Source organism: Cyprinus carpio, chromosome B9 (assembly GCF_018340385.1).
Source record: "Cyprinus carpio isolate SPL01 chromosome B9, ASM1834038v1, whole genome shotgun sequence".
NCBI classification, from domain to species: Eukaryota; Metazoa; Chordata; class Actinopteri; order Cypriniformes; family Cyprinidae; genus Cyprinus; species Cyprinus carpio.
In genome coordinates, this window is record NC_056605.1 from 18,376,036 (window position 1) to 18,393,348 (window position 17,313).

The window sequence follows — 17,313 nt, forward strand, 5'->3', positions numbered from 1 at the left end:
TTCATGGTACTTTTAAGAATACCATAGACCTGCTGCTAAATATCCAAAAAGAATGATGTTTGTGTTTGTAATTGAAGCTATACAAAAATTTTGTAGTGTTTCGATGTGAAGCAGATGATAAGTTTCGCTCACCATATTGTGTCTGTTGTTTCACCATGTGCTGCTGCTCATAAATAGACTATATGAATCCAGCCCTCTGGAGAAGCATTCAAGCTAATGGATGAAGCTTTACTGGCTGTAGTGTATTAAACCATCCCCAACTGAACCACAGGGACCTGTGATTTTATTTTGATCCCACCACAAGTGCGGTTAGCTTTAATATTAAAGTGCTGAACAGATACATATCATGATTAATTACACAATAAAAAAAATAAAATAAGCTGTTAAAAGTGTCACTTTGGCTAATGAGAGGCTAGAAGTCCTGAAACAAAAGCTAATAGTAAATTTGAGTCTCTCCAGGGAGCTCGGTATTAAATGCTGATAATGCATCGGTCGCCGACCTCCTGCACTTGATCCCAATAGATCACTGATGTACGACAGAGGCAAAGAGGAAGTCCCTTCCTTAACCCGCTGCAGCCCTGAGCCCCAGAGATCCAGTTTCAGGGTTACAGCAGACTGACGGGGCTTGACAGGCTCAGCTGATGTCTGTTTAGCGCTCTGATCGCTGGAGGAGCTGAGAAGCATGTGCGGTTACAGGGAGGATTAGCTCTCTCCATATGGCCCAGCCACGACAGCCCAACGCAGCATGCTGTAATTACACAGCACAGCCAATATGCTTTGAAAGCCCTCTCATGGGAATGCAGTACAATCCTGCACTGCATTCCAGTAGAGATTACTGCCCATGCTTAGAAACTGAGTTCTTTATTTAGATTTTTTAGACATTTACTTTATTTATTTAATAAATAAATATTCTGTATTTATTTATTTAATAAATAAATAAATAAATATTAAAAACCCAGGTAAACTAGCTTATTTATTTAGATTTGTATTATTTATTTTTAGATAGGTATTTATTTATTTACTTTTTTTATGTTTTGTTTAGATTTAGTTTGTTTATTTATGTATTTATTTATTAAGACTTTAATTTTTTACAATTTTAAATAAATAAATAAATAAATATTAAAAACCTATATAAACTAGCTTTATTTAGAAGGATATTAATATATATTTATTTTAAAGGGGTCATATGATGAGATTTCAAATTTTCCTTTCTCTTTGGAGTGTTACAAGCTCTTGGTGAATAGAAGATCTGTGAAGTTGCAAAGACTAAAGTCTCAAATCCAAAGAGATATTCTTTATAAAAGTTGAAAATCGTCCACGACCCCCTGAAACGGCTCATTCTAACACGCCCCCACATCTCTACGTCACTATGTGGGAAGATTTGCACAGATGTTCACGCAAAGAAAGAAGGTGTACCTTTTATTCTCATACTATTGTTGCCACCACCGCCATGTCTATAGATGCTGTGTGTTTCACTGTGAAAGCGAAACTACTTTGTTTGGCCTTCCAAAAGAGGACGATATCTGCTTCGTCATGCCTGGGGCTGATCCATGCTGGTCGCTGAGGAAATACATCAGCTTTGGACTAGGGATCGCCGAATCGGCTTTCACCATGGACGAAGTGGAGTCCAGCCTGGGGTCGTCACATGTTGTTGATGCAAGACCAAGGTACGCTCCTTCGCAGAATCTGCCTGCCGCACCATTTTCAAGCCGCCCGCCTCTGCTCGCTCAAGTTGGCCGCGGCTCAGTCTAGGCCTCCGGCCTCTGCTCACTCAAGGCCGCGGTGTTTGACCCTGTTTTCGTTGGTGAAAGTGAAACTACTTGTTTTTGCCTTCCAAAAGAAAACACGACTAGCAATCATGTTTATATCACGTTTATAATGTGTTTTATGTTTATGTCTCGTCGCTCCGGCCGGACAAGGCATCACAATATGTTAAGAGGCATAACATTTCCGTCTCACGCTTGAGGCATTCGGCTAATCACAACGCATTGGATAGCTGGCCAATCACAGCACACCCCGCTTTTCAGAGAGATGAGCTTTGTGAAAATCGACACGTTTCAGAAGGCGGGGCATAGAGGAGGAACAATAATGTACAGTGTCTGGAAAATAATGTGTTTTTTTAACCTTAAACCACATAAACACATTTCTTTACACCAAATACACAAAATAATGTTCTTTTTAGCAACATCATATGACCCCTTTAAATAAATATAACAAAAAAATTATAATTTTACATGCATGTATTTATTTATTTTAATTTTTATTTAAAATTAGATATTTTATTAAATACAACTAAAAACAAAGTAGTTTTATTTTTTTAAATTTTTTTTAGACTAGCTTTATATATTTAGATTTGTATTTATTTATTTTCTGGATAAATATTAATAGATATTTGTATTATAAAATAATAAAAATAAAAAACTAGGTAGTTTTAAATTTATTTAGTTTATATTTATTGAATTTGACATATTTTAAAATAAATAAATAAATATAAACATAAAAACCCAAATAAACTATTTATTTAGCTTTTATTATTATTTTTTCATTATTTTTAAATGTGTTTTATTTTGTTTTGTTTATTTTTATTTATTTTATTATTTTATTAAATATAAAAACAGGGTTTTTTATTATTTCAATTTTCATTTGTTTTATTTTATTTTTTAACAATGGATAAACATAACATTAACCTAATGCAATACCTAAACAAACTTGTTGACCTTGCTAATTCACTAGTTGGTTTTTGGACATTCCTGCAGAGCATCGACTGATTTTGTCAATAAATGTTTTTTTTTCATAACATCACAATTTGGATTAAACTGAATTTCATTGTGTCAAACTCAAGACAGAAGACAATGACTGAGAAAATTATGTTAGAGCTCCAGTTACAACTGCCTTATTAAGCTCCGATAACTTCATGAGTGGATGTTCTACATCAATTTATTCTCGTCTGTAAAGCTTTGCTTTGGTTCACAGGGTTACAGACACAAAAACAAGGAAAACCCCCTTGAGAGGACAGGTGGGAGAAAGAGAGAGTGTATATCAGGGAGGTCCTTTTTAGTGAGGTCTGTGCTTGAGTGGTTCCCATGCCAACGGTGAGTGGATCGGTGTTTGGAGCATGCTCAGTGCGGAGCTGGCGGCTGTAACAATAGCTGAGAGAGCTAAAGCAGCTCACATGCCGCTATCACATCAGAGTGGAATAGACTGCTGCGTGCGCACTGCTGATTCTGCTGACACGCTCTGCCTTCTCATCCCCTACCTGACGTTTCTGCTTGAGAAAGAGGTATGGAACTCTAGAAGGAGATCGGGGAGGATTTTCACTTGTAATATAATTATTTTGCCACTGGTTTATGCTTTAAAAACCTCTTATTTTGTGTTTGTTGAATGGGATGATTTGTGGAAAAATGAATGAACATGTTTTCTGCCAGGATATAATTTAGATTTTTGGATACACTAGATTGCATCTTTTTCTAATTAGTGTTTCTCATGGTTTCTGAGTGAAATCCCACCTGAGGAAATTTCCAGTTTGGAATATGCAGAGCAGACTCGCTGAACAGTACAAGGGAACACTGTGAATATCATTTGCATACTTCTGCTCATGACATTGGACAGATCTGAAGCAGAGGATAGACCTCTGGAGGGAGGGAGAGAAGAGCTGAATACATTTATACTCGCTGCGCTGTCACACGATCCTTCTGTTGTGTGGGGTTGTCATGCCTCACTGACCCCTTGACATGTCGTCGTGATGAAGGGAGTAAGGGGTCAGGCTGTGTGGTTGTGACAACACCGGCATTCTAGTTTTTAGGCTGACCTGGTCCGCTGCCTTGCACCTTTACAATACACAGGGCACCGGCACGCTGGAGATGTAGCCGTCTGCTCTAATGAAATGCTTCATTGATTTATTGTGTGTTGTTGTGGGGCCACAGAGCGCTACAGAACTTGAGCCGGATGTTCAAGATGATCTCCTCAGTGTCTGGCACACATGGGGTAAAATAGGGCCAGTTTGCTCCTCTGCAGAAAAAGCCCTCAATATTTCATCTAGTCAGACAGTAGAGAGATAGAAAGAGAGAGGGTATCTCAGCGGACGGGAAATTGGAAAATAAATTGATGTGACACCTGCAGGTTTGCATAGTATTCATCAGAGGATAACATCATCTCTGTAGAGCAGAAAGGTTGGGTGGGAATCTGATGATCTGAAGATTTTTGAGGTTTTTCCTGGCGTGTAATTTAAAGAAATAAATAAAACTCTGTCATCATTTACTCAGCCTCGTGTTTTATCAAACACAAAATAAGTTATTTATTGCAGTGACCTTAGCTGTCTGATTACCATCCACTGTCATTGTATGGAAAAGAGCAGCTTGGACATTCTGCGACATTTCCCCTTTTGTATTTTATGGAAGAAATAGTCAAAATTTGTGCAATAAAATAAAAAAAAATGTAGGTATACAACAGCTTGGCTGCATCTAGGCACTTCTTTTCAATAAGTAATTACTTCACAACTGTTCAGAAATTATGTTCTGTGTACTGTAGTACGAGTGTGTGTAATATAAATAAAATGTAATCCAGAAATGCTACATTTGTAATGTTGGCACCAGTGTCAGTTGCTTCACTTCACTGACAAACAGAACTCCTCTCCCATGGCCTCATGGGATTGTAAAGTGTCCATCAGATGGAGGTCAGTAAACTTAAAGGGGGATCTTTGTATCTTATTTACCCCTAAAGGTTCATATTAGTACTTTAAGGGTACATAATACTACTCTAAGTTACTAATAAGGTGAAAAAGTTGCCCCTTCAAGGATGCTGCCTCAGTGACAAGCTGTTGGCCCTAAAGTTACAATTTTACCATTTTTTTTTTTCTGTCAATGCAGATGAAGAATAAGCACGCGTAAATGATGACAGATGAGTGAACTATCCAATAAAAATGAATCTGTTTAAATCATTGTCTTGTTCTACTAGGACATCATTTGCCTCAGACTATCTGGACCTAAATAGTTTGAGGCAAGGTTTACATTTATGTCACTGCAGAACGCTAAGCATCGGTTTGTTATGTGAGCTGCCAGAATATGGTTTTGTTATCAGCAGGAGGAGACAGTTATGTTGCAAAGTATGTGGGGCATTGGCATTGAACTGCCATTGTTCATGCGTGATGAATGTTTGGAATAATTATACTGAACGGCACCAGGGAACGGCAGTAAAACAGGATTTTACCATCTCATTATGGATTGAAAAATCTGATAGAGGTTTACATTATGGTTTGATTGTATATTTTCATTCATAACTCATTAATGTCATCACTACATTTTTTGTAATCCATGTTGGGTTTTCTAAATGGAGGCTTTTGTTGAAAGTTCTTGTATCCTGTTGCTGGAATTGTGGGCTGCGGTCTCATTCAAATGGTTCCACTTTGAAATGGAGATGATTGTGCCCAGTTGGATCGGACATTTTCCTGTGAAAGGCACACCAGTGTACAGTAAGCAGAGATGACAGCTGATCAATTGCCACCTTCGTGTTCATAATTCCTTATCCTCCTTTCTCCCCCCATCTGTCCTATCATACTCTCACCTCATCACCCCCCGATGAAAGCCCATTACTGGCCAAGTGGTTCTGACGGAGATTGGGGCACCTTCACGTACAGATCCGCTGCTTTGATCCCTTCTTCATTCACAAAGAACAACAAAGGAGCTGATGTGTGTGTGTGTGGGAGGGACCCTTAGGACAGGGTTGTGTGTGTCTTATGATGTTCTCCCAACGGATGGTTATTAGGGTTCGTATGGAGCTGTTGAAATATGACAGCCACAGGCAGCTCCTGAGGACATCCAGCAGTCTTGCTCTACTGAAGGAAAAGTGTGATGCTGTTTATCTCTATCGTCTATTTAATGCCACAGCCCATGATGTAGTATAGATTGCTGTATTGACTGTGTAATGCATGGTTGCGCTGTTGAGAGCAAAGGTTGCGTTACGAATATAATCATCTGTCACTTTGTAAAATATTCATCATGTTATATTTAGAAATATTAAAAAGTTCATAAAGATTTATATAACTGAAATCTTGGTTGACCAACATTAGATTTTTTAAATTGCTTTATTACAACAGTGATCACAACAGTGATATTTAAGTATTTTGAATTGTTTTTTCTATTTAAAAAAAATGCTATTCTTAGAGTCCGTTAGAACGGAGAATGTATGCATCATGGTTTTCATAAAAATATTAAGCAGCATCACTGTTTTGAACACTGATAATAATGACAAATGTTTATTGAGCACCAAATCAACATATTAGAATCATTTTTGAAGAATATGAATTTTTTAACTTACTGACCCCAAAATCTTTGAAAGATAGTATACAAATGTAAATTTGGGGAAAGTTTTGTTTATAATTTAGATATGAAAAATTATAATTGAAAGTCAAAAAGTAACTTTATTTGGCCTTATTTTAGTATAAAATATTTGGTAACACTTTAGTACAGCGACCAATTTTCACTATTAGTGCTTTAGCATGCCTATTAACATATTGGCTGTTTATTAGTACTTATAATGCACATATTCTGCATGACCATATTGTACATCCCCAATCCTACCAAATACCTAAAATGAACAACTACCTTACTAACTATTAAAAAGCAACAAATTAGTAGTTTACTGAGGCAAGTGTCAAAGTTGATGGTTTGTTAATAGCAAGAATTGAACCTTAAAGGGTTTCACTTGTAACTCTACTAATTTTGCCACTGGTTTATGCTTTAAAAGCTCGTATTTTGTGTGTGTTGAATGGATGATTTGTGGCGAAATGACATGAACATGTGTTCTGCCAGGATAAATTTAGATTTCTTGGATAACACTAGATTGCATCTTTTTCTAATTAGTGTTTATCATGGTTTCTGAGTGAAATCCCACCTGAGGAAATTCCAGTTTGGACTATGCAGGAGCAGGAACTCGCTGAACAGTACAAGGGAACACTGTGAATATATCATTTGCATACTTCTGCTCATGACATTGGACAGATCTGAAGCAGAGGATAGACCTCTGGAGGGAGGGAGAGAAGAGCTGAATACATTTATACTCGCTGCGCTGTCACAACGATCCTTCTGTTGTGTGGGGTTTGTCATGCCTCACTGGACCCCTTGACATGTCGTCGTGATGAAGGGAGTAAGGGGTCAGGCTGTGTGGGTTGTGACAACACCGGCATTCTAGTTTTTAGGCTGACCTGGTCCGCTGCCTTGCACCTTTACAATACACAGGGCACCGGCACGCTGGAGATGTAGCCGTCTGCTCTAATGAAATGCTTCATTGATTTATTGTGTGTTGTTGTGGGGCCACAGAGCGCTACAGAACTTGAGCCGGATGTTCAAGATGATCTCCTCAGTGTCTGGCACACATGGGGTAAAATAGGGCCAGTTTGCTCCTCTGCAGAAAAAGCCTCATATTTCAATTCTAGTCAGACAGTAGAGAGATAGAAAGAGAGAGGGTATCTCAGCGGACGGGGAAATGGAAAATAAAAATTGATGGGACACCTGCAGTGTTTGACATAGTATTCATCAGAGGATAACATCATCTCTGTAGAGCAGAAAGGTGGGTGGAATCTGATGATCTGAAGATTTTTGAGGTTTTTCCTGGCGTGTAATTTAAAAGAAATAAATTAAAACTCTCTGTCATCATTTACTCAGCCTCGTGTTTTATCAAACACAAAATAAGTTATTTATTGCAGGACCTTAGCTGTCTGATTACCATCCACTGTCATTGTATGGAAAAGAGCAGCTTGGACATTCTGCGGGACATTTCCCCTTTGTATTTTATGGAAGAAATAGTCAAAATTTGTGCAATAAAATAAAAAAAAATGTAGGTATACAACAGCTTGGCTGCATCTAGGCACTTCTTTTCATAAGTAATTACTTCACAACTGTTCAGAAATTATGTTCTGTGTACTGTAGTACGAGTGTGTGTAATATAAATAAAATGTAGTCCAGAAATGCTACATTTGTAATGTTGGCACCAGTGTCAGTTGCTTCACTTCACTGACAAACAGAACTCCTCTCCCATGGCCTCATGGGATTGTAAAGTGTCCATCAGATGGAGGTCAGTAAACTTAAAGGGGGATCTTTGTATCTTATTTACCCCTAAAGGTTCATATTAGTACTTTAAGGGTACATAATACTACTCTAAGTTACTAATAAGGTGAAAAAGTTGCCCCTTCAAGGATGCTGCCTCAGTGACAAGCTGTTGGCCCCTAAAGTTACACTTTTACCATTTTTTTTTTTTTGTCAATGCAGATGAAGAATAAGCACGCGTAAATGATGACAGATGAGTGAACTATCCAATAAAAATGAATCTGTTTAAATCATTGTCTTGTTCTACTAGGACATCATTTGCCTCAGGACTATCTGGACCTAAATAGTTTGAGGCAAGGTTTACATTTATGTCACTGCAGAACGCTAAGCATCGGTTTGTTATGTGAGCTGCCAGAATATGGTTTTTTTATCAGCAGGAGGAGACAGTTATGTTGCAAAGTATGTGGGGCATTGGCATTGAACTGCCATTGTTCATGCGTGATGAATGGTTTGGAATAAATTATACTGAACTGCACCAGGGAACGGCAGTAAAACATGATTTTACCATCTCATTATGGATTGAAAAATCTGATAGAGGTTTACATTATGGTTTGATTGTATATTTTCATTCATAACTCATTAATGTCATCACTACATTTTTTGTAATCCATGTTGGGTTTTCTAAATGGAGGCTTTTGTTGAAAGTTCTTGTATCCTGTTGCTGGAATTGTGGGCTGCACAAACATTCAAACTTTTAAACTTAGAAAATTATACCAATTTGCACAGTACAATCTCACATTAAACGCATAAAAGTCAAAACAAAGCACAGAAAGAAGAGATGACAGCTGATCAATTGCCACCTTCGTGTTCATAATTCCTTATCCTCCTTTCTCCCCCCATCTGTCCTATCATACTCTCACCTCATCACCCGAGATGAAAGCCCATTACTGGCCAAGTGGTTCTGAACGGAGGTTGGGGCACCTTCACGTACAGATCCGCTGCTTTGATCCCTTCTTCATTCACAAAGAACAACAAAGGAGCTGATGTGTGTGTGTGTGGGAGGGACCCTTAGGACAGGGTGTGTGTGTCTTATGATGTTCTCCCAACGGATGGTTATTAGGGTTCGTTTGGAGCTGTTGAAATATGACAGCCACAGGCAGCTCCTGAGGACATCCAGCAGTCTTGCTCTACTGAAGGAAAAGTGTGATGCTGTTCATCTCTATCATCTATTTAATGCCACAGCCCATGATGTAGTATAGATTGCTGTATTGACTGTGTAATGCATGGTTGCGCTGTTGAGAGCAAAGGTTGCGTTACGAATATAATCATCTGTCACTTTGTAAAATATTCATCATGTTATATTTAGAAATATTAAAAAGTTCATAAAGATTTATATAACTGAAATCTGAAATCTTGGTTGACCTACATTAGATTTAATTACATTAAAACATTTTTAAATTGTTTTATTACAACAGTGATCACAACAGTGATATTAAAGTATTTTGAATTGTTATAAAAGATTTCTATTTTTAAAAAATGCTATTCTTAGAGTCTGTTAGAACGAAGAACGTATGCATCATGGTTTCCATAAAAATATTAAGCAGCACCACTGTTTTGAACTCTAATAATAATGATAAATGTTTCTTGAGCACCAAATCAGCATATTAGAATCATTTTTGAAGGATCTGAAGACTGAAGTAAAAATATATTTTTTTAAAACTTACTGACCCCAAAATCTTTAAAAGATAGCATACAAATGTAAAATTTGGGGAAGGTTTTGTTTATAATTTAGATATGAAAAAAATTATAATTGAAAGTCAAAAAGTAACTTTATTTGGCCTTATTTTAGTATAAAATATTTGGTTACACTTTAGTACAGCGACCAATTTTCACTATTAGTGCTTTAGCATGCCTATTAACATGTTGGCTGTTTATTAGTACTACTAGCAATATTCTGCATGACCATATTCTACATACCTAATCCTACCCAATTCCTAAAATTAACAACTACCTTACTAACTATTAAAAAGCAACAAATTAGTAGTTTACTGAGGCAAATGTCAAAGTTGATGGTTTGTTAATAGCAAGAATTGAACCTTAAAGGGTTCAACCTTCAGGCGGATGCCAAAAATGTCATCCGCCTGAACATCTTCCACGTACCACAGTTAGCGGAAGTGAGAAAAAAAGTGTTTATTAATATGTTTGAAATATAGATATTTATCTTACAAAAATGCATGGATTTGCTACAGGAGACCTTTATTCAACCCCCAGAGCCATGTGAGGGATGTTTTATTATGGATGCGCGCACTTTATTTCACGTCTTCTGAACTGTTGATAAACAAACACCCGCTTACCCCCAATGAAAGGCTTGGAGGGGCCAGGACAATTTTTAATATAACTCTGATTGGATTTGTCTGAAAGAAGAAAGTCACATACACCTAGGATGCTTTGAGGGTGAGTAAAACACAGGCTAATTTTCATTTTTGGGTGAACTAACCCTTTAAAATAAAGTGTGACCAAATATTTTAATGCAATTTAAAGCTCTTGTAGTGTTGTGTTGCAAGTGTTGTGTTTTTGACTTTTTATTTAAATTTTTTTCTCAAGGTAAAATTAATAGGGTAAAATTTTCAGTTGTTCAAAGGTGCCCCTAAAGCTATGGTCTGAGCTAGTTGTGATGTCCAGGACGGTGTAGTGCAGACAGCAGTGAGAGAGAAATGAGAGCTAACAGTGATTCCATGCTTTTATAATTTTTTCTGTTTAGCCCATATCTCTGTCTCTCTCTGCCACAAGGCCATCTGCTTTTTACAGCAATCCTGCCTTATTACAAGTATTCTCTATCTCTCCACCTCTCTCTCATGTTTGCTCTCCTCCCTCTACCGCTCATCTCTCATCGCTCGTGTCTCCTCTCCACACCTAAGCCTTTTATCAGGCTTTCTGCTCTCACCTATCAATCACTCTTTCCTGTCCCGTCCTATCCCATCCCTCTCTGTCCTTGGTACAGTTTTCTCTTGTTATCTTCACACACAGTATTTCACACTGGATCCATAGCACTCTCTATTTCTCTCTGGAGGTTGATAAGTGTGAAGTCGACAGGTTCGTAGGTTGTTTTTGTTATTGCTACTGTTGCCAGAGCTTCTGGTGTCATTATCCAATGAAAACACAAACAGAGTCGCACTTAGGAGTAATGAAGAGGAAGAGCCCTTGGCTGACTACATGACAACCAATAGTCTATCTGCTTTTAAAAAGCATCTCTACAAGTTTACTAAAATGTTTCTTAAGCACCAGATCATTATATTAGAAAGTTTTCTGAAGGATCGTGACACCAAAGTCTGGAGTAATGACTGCTGAAAATTCAGCTTTGAAACCACATGATTAAATTACATTTTAAAATATATTTGAATAGAAAACAGTTATTTTATATTTCACAATATTACAGTTTTAACTGTATTTTTATTCAAATAAAAGACTTTCAAAAACAAAAAAAATCTGATTTTAAAACTTTTGAACAGTAGTATATAGTGTATACATTTTGACATAATTTTGACCATATTCATGCATTATGTTATTTAAATGACATCCAGAATTAATTGTAGTAATTTTTGTTACTAAGAGTTTATGTATCACACTGTGATATACAGTAAGCCAGCTTTTAAGAAGGATATTGGCTTGTTTCCAATGCTCATCCAGTTTCGCACGATTTCTCAGTGAAAAAAATCAACTAACGACAGGGTTGCATCACACAGAGCTTCAATGCATACCGACTACTGTTGACAGTTTATCCGTAACTACCGGCTTTATCTTTCAGAGCAGTGGTATCATGTTCATGTGACTTATCTATATCAGAAAGAGGGGGAAAAATCCTTGTGAGGAGCTGCAGAGCATTGATTCATCAGTCTGAAAGGCAGTTGTCTATATTTCACTATGAATTATGTAAACAGCTTCAAAAATCAACTAACGACAGGGTTGCATCACACAGAGCTTCAATGCATATAGATTTCATGGAAAAAGATTCTTATCCTGGTCTATATTTCACTATGAATTATGTAAGCAGTGGCCTTATCTTATTAGAATGGGGATATTTGTATGACAAACATATTTGCCCTCATATTAAGCATTTGAAGCTTAGGAAGCAAATTTACTGATGAATTGGGTTACAATGGCACTTCAATTAATATGATTTCTATAATACTCCAATTTACAGGATAAAATCATGCACTAATGACATTGCATGTGGCAGCTTGGTCATTAATTAAACACATCCACCAACAAGATGACCGGCAGACATTGATCCATTGCCATATTGATGTGTGCTTCTCTTGGAAATGCAAGCTCTGTAAATGGCCTTTGTGTCGTTGCTGACTAGAATGACATGATCTGTGCTAGTTATTTGAGACAACGTCTATACTTGGCAAGATATATAATGATTTACAAGCAAGATCATGACATCTGTGTGCACCAATTATTAGTGATAGCAATGACTTCAGTACAGCTTTGTAATATGTACCAATTACTAGTGTGTCAAACCTGCAGTCATGATTACCAAAGAGCTGCTCATTTAAGAATGGTATATAGACTAATGTGTTTATGGAAAAACTTGTGCACTAACAATGCTTCTCTCACCTAATCTACCTAATGCTTTATTCATGAGCTCAGTTAACACTACACAAGCATAAAATATTCACTAAACAATCTTGAGCTACAGGAAAAGACAAACCCTCTATAGTATATCTGTCAAGGTTTTTTTTTTTTAATCTGCATGATGTACGGTATTCACCTTGGACAGCCTGCATACTTGCGATTACTGTATGTAACAAACTATTGCTTTTTATGTAGCTCAGATATTGCAGATGTGGTAGACAGTATATTTTGTTTGAATGCAATGAAGTCATGGCAGAGTTGAAGCATAATTAACTGAGGTATGCTGGTACTTGAGTCTTCACCTCTCCTGAGCCTCACTCTAACATGTTTTGATGCCGTCTCTTCTTACTTTGAAGAGCTGTAACCCAGCTCTGTCTCGGCTGCTCTTGTCAGAATGAATGCGGTGCTCCGCTGACAGGTAATAGAGAAGATCTTCGGTTCTGCTTCTGATTATACAGCACTCGCTTCTACTGTAACTACCTCACCTCCATGACGACTTCACCCGCCTCAGAAACAGATGATAGAACAATGCCATAAAGCATCATTCAGTGACCAAATAAATGTTTGGGCTCAAAAGACACTTAAGTGTATTAATGCCATTCCATTATCTAAATAAACTGACAAAGAATAGTATTCAAACATGCTGTGTTCAGAAATAAAAATTAGATTTTTTTTTTAATTATATAAAATTTAAATAGTATTCAAACATGCTGTGTTCAAAAATGTATGTATAATGTGTGTGTCACTCAACTCATGATATGATATGACTCACGATACTGATTTTACGATACGTTTTTTACCATAATGAGATTTAAAATTACAGTATAAATGAAAAGTAGTCAGTTTATTATTGCTTGGAGAAAATGATGCACATTTCTTTGTGAAATTATAATATAACTAAATAGAAATTTTAAAACAAACCCCAAATCAAATAAATAAATAATTCAAATAAAAGAAATATCTTTACATAAACAAACTAAGGATTTGCCTGTGCTCTTTCATTTAAAATAAGAAGCAACCACTGTATTTCAATCACGATCCAAGCATGCAGCACAAGCAATTTTTTAAATTTCAAAAATTTACAGCAAAACCAGAATGAGAAATGCAATACCACTCTCTGACAGCAGGTGGCGCTTACGGAACAGCAGTGATACAGTGTTTCCTTGGTTGCCACTGTAAACAAAGCAGTGCTGCTACATTAATATACATCATACAGAGGTAAGATTAAAAGAAAATTCCATCTAGACTTTCCTAAAGACCCTCAGAGATACATTCAACTCAGACCCCCAACTGTATCGCGATTCATTTAACATCTCAACCGATTTGAATCATCACATATTTTTATCGATCGTCACATCCCTATAAATCATACATTACAAGTTCATTCACATTTAGGATTTACAACATATATCCTAATGCAGATAATGTGACCGTAAATATAGCCTTTAGTCCACTTACTGCAAGATATTGGAGATAAGCAGCCAATGATCTTCCTGAGCTTTCCCGCATATCAGCTTTCCACAGGATCAGATGGATTAGACAAAATCACCAACAAGTACTAATCCAAGCACATCCCGTAAACCATCTCAATTTCTACTAAAGCTTATTCTTCTCAAACATGCTGATTTCAACAATTTTCAAAACTAGTGTATTTATATGACCCCCTTTCACTGAAATTGCTCCTGGAAACAGCTTGAAAATCCTTTTCGTGGAAGCACAAATCCAGTGGTTAGAAATAGGTTGATATCTGCCGCTGTGGCCATTGTGACCTCAGATGAAATAGATCAATCTCAACAACCAATCATGAGGTCAGTCTTCTGCAGCATAATCATACTGTGAATCTCCATCTGCGCTCCATGTCTTTCCACCTTCCTAAACCTTGAAAAACCCCTGCTGTGCTATCACACAAACCTGCAGATACAATCAATATGTGGCCTTTTAGTCTTTGATTCCCTGTCGAGCCGGCTTCATAGATCAATGTGCAGCCTTACTACAGCAGCGGCTCGATGGAAAAAAATAAAAATTCCATATCTGCAGGTGTAGGAAGTGTAAGCAGCACCTGCAGAGAATAGATGTGGATACAGTTCTTTAGTTTTTTTCTTTATCAAGGGATTGAACTGGTGGAGTGGTCAAAATGAGGTGATAATGAGGCATTGTCACTTCTTTATACAAAGGTGTTTAGTGTGTATTTGTGTGTTGGCTATGATCTATCTATTAGTGAGTTTATTCAGAGAAGAATTTGAACGATTCATTAAAAGAACCGCTCATAAGAGTCATTTAGTCATAAATCATACTAAAGTGACTGCATGGAATGTTTGTGCATGCATATCGCAAATGCAGCTCTAAAGGTGCCTCTTCTTATTTGGCTGTCCCGCTGTAATCCTCAGGGTTTTGTGTGTTAGTGAGCAGCTGGACCACATACTGACAAACATTCGTCAAACACCAAGAGCTCTTGCGATTAATAAGATGGAGTAGAAGAGCAACTGAATGTGTTTATTGACCGAAGTCTGACTCCGTCCTGGTGGAGGTCGAGCTGTGTCTTCCTCAGTAATGAGAAATCATTGAAACTGCATTCACTGTCATGCCACTATCACAACTTGAACTATTTCCAGAAGGTCTCTGGCTGATACTGAGGAGAGAGGAGATAAAATTGTAAAGAAAACTCCACAACATGCCTTGAATTTCAGAGTCTTGAATCACAGGAGGTCGAAGTACATGCAATTTGGAATATTTTGAGAATGAACTTTGCAGTACAGTTTGTTGTGTATGTTAATATTTGTTTATGAATATTATAAACTAGAATTGTTATCCTTATTATTATAATTGATTTCTTCACAAAAATATTTAGACCTTTCCTAGAAAGCTAGAAAATTTAGTTTAATAATATCTTTAAATCAAAGAAATATTTGTGTGTGTGTGTGTGTGTGTGTGTGTGTTTTTGTGTGTGTGTGTGTGTGTGTGTGTGTGTGTTTAAAGGAAACCCCAATGATGACTGTCTTATTCAGTGTTTGACTTCTTAACAAAATTTCCTCAGTTAAAGCAAATGCATTTTCTCAGAGAAAACAGAAACACAACATCCTTAGAAATACTGCGGGATCCTTTGTTCGTTCCAGAAATTGATTTGTATTATTTTTGGATATCTGTATTGATGTTTTTCTCTTCTTTTGTAGCTGCCTGTGCTTGAGGTCTCAGCAGTCTGGGGTTGTGGATGGTTTGTCTACCTTTAATCCAAACCAAAAGAGATTCTGTTGGCTCAGAGCCTGTGAATGAGAGCCTAAAGCAAGCCGAGTAAAGGTGCACACACAGAGTTGATTAAAATGGGGTAAGTTTTTATGACTAACACAACAAAAGACTAACATATTGCAATCCTAAAAGGTTTCTCTAACACACTTTCTAGCAGAGGCCTGCAGATAGAAGTATAGCCGTATAGTCCAGATATATAAAGTACATAATGTAAAATCAATCAGGGAACCTGATTAGTTTGTCATGAATCCTCAAGTTTGAATCTCTAGTATTTTGTCTTGGTATGAAGCTCTTGCCTCAGTGAGGGACTGTCTGCTCTTGCTTTCTTGTGTCCGTAATAATTGTGCTCAAATAGGAAACAGAGGATTTGCCTGTCTGTCACACTAGGAGAGGACATAGTGGGCCCGGCGTGAGCTGATCCTGTGCCACATGCTCATTAAACAAGCTCCTTATGCTAATTGACTGTTTATTCACACGTCAGCAGTTTTCAAGCGCAAGCGAAAGAAAACACTGGCAGCGCTATTGAGACAGTGAGTCTAGCCGCCCACGAAGATAAATCCTCCCGAGTGCTCCACTGTACGATTCACAGAAAAACAAAAAGGGGGCTTTCGATCTTCTTATCTCCTAAATGGAGCGTTGAAATTAGCCTGATAATACCAGAGAAGGGTTTCAATAGCTCCATTTTAATTAAATTGGGCCAAACGTTAATTGAACACCTGAACATGTTGGGCTTCCCCCACCTAAAATCTCTGGTTTCCCGCCTTTTTCAATCTAATCGCAATGCCATTGTTGTTCTCTGACAGGCAATGTGAAGAAGATGAATATTCATCTAGATGGAATTGTCCTGACTCTGCTGCCCGGAATTATAGTGACATGTTCTTTCGTAACTCCTGGCTTGACCCTGATTTCTGTTTAAGATTACGGGTGGATATTAATATGGCCTATAGCAAGGCAATTTGTACTAATTACTGAAAGAGAAGCGCTCTCCTTGCTAATCCACAGTTCTTATCTGATTAGTGGAATAAGTGCCCCGGGCGAGTGTTATGGCTCTCTTCATTACTGTCCCTTCTGATTTTCCTCCCTCTCGGTTTAATGTATTTAATTCCTGACATAACTCCCCCCCACCATTTGATTTGTAAAAAAGAACAAGCTATTTTTAGAATATGAATTTGATTATATAAGTCATAGGGACGACGCATGATGAGCATTATAATTACCGCAGTGGTTATTGAACTGTGTTACTTAGCTTTAGCTTAGTTTTGTCTTTGGAAGGGTCATTTGATGTGATTTAGATTAGTATGCAACAGCAAGAGGAATATTGGTAGCTTTGTACAGTTTTTAAATATATGAGAAATGTACACTCTAAAAAATGCTGGGTTAAATACAACCCAGT

The 17,313-nt window shown here is 37.3% G+C and overlaps 1 protein-coding gene across 3 annotated transcripts in view; it reads left to right on the top strand.

Annotated features, from left to right (window-relative positions):
* The window catches only part of LOC109096772, a 39,276-nt gene that overhangs the window by 7,906 nt on the left and 14,057 nt on the right, over positions 1–17,313 (top strand). For 2 of the 3 annotated variants that reach the window (XM_042731289.1, XM_042731292.1), the window contains exon 2: positions 15,848–15,999. The gene's annotated coding sequence lies outside the window, so the exon portion shown is untranslated. Of the gene's footprint in view, positions 1–2,861; positions 3,281–15,847; positions 16,000–17,313 lie in introns of those variants that run through there. The other variant, XM_042731291.1, reaches the window with a different exon arrangement.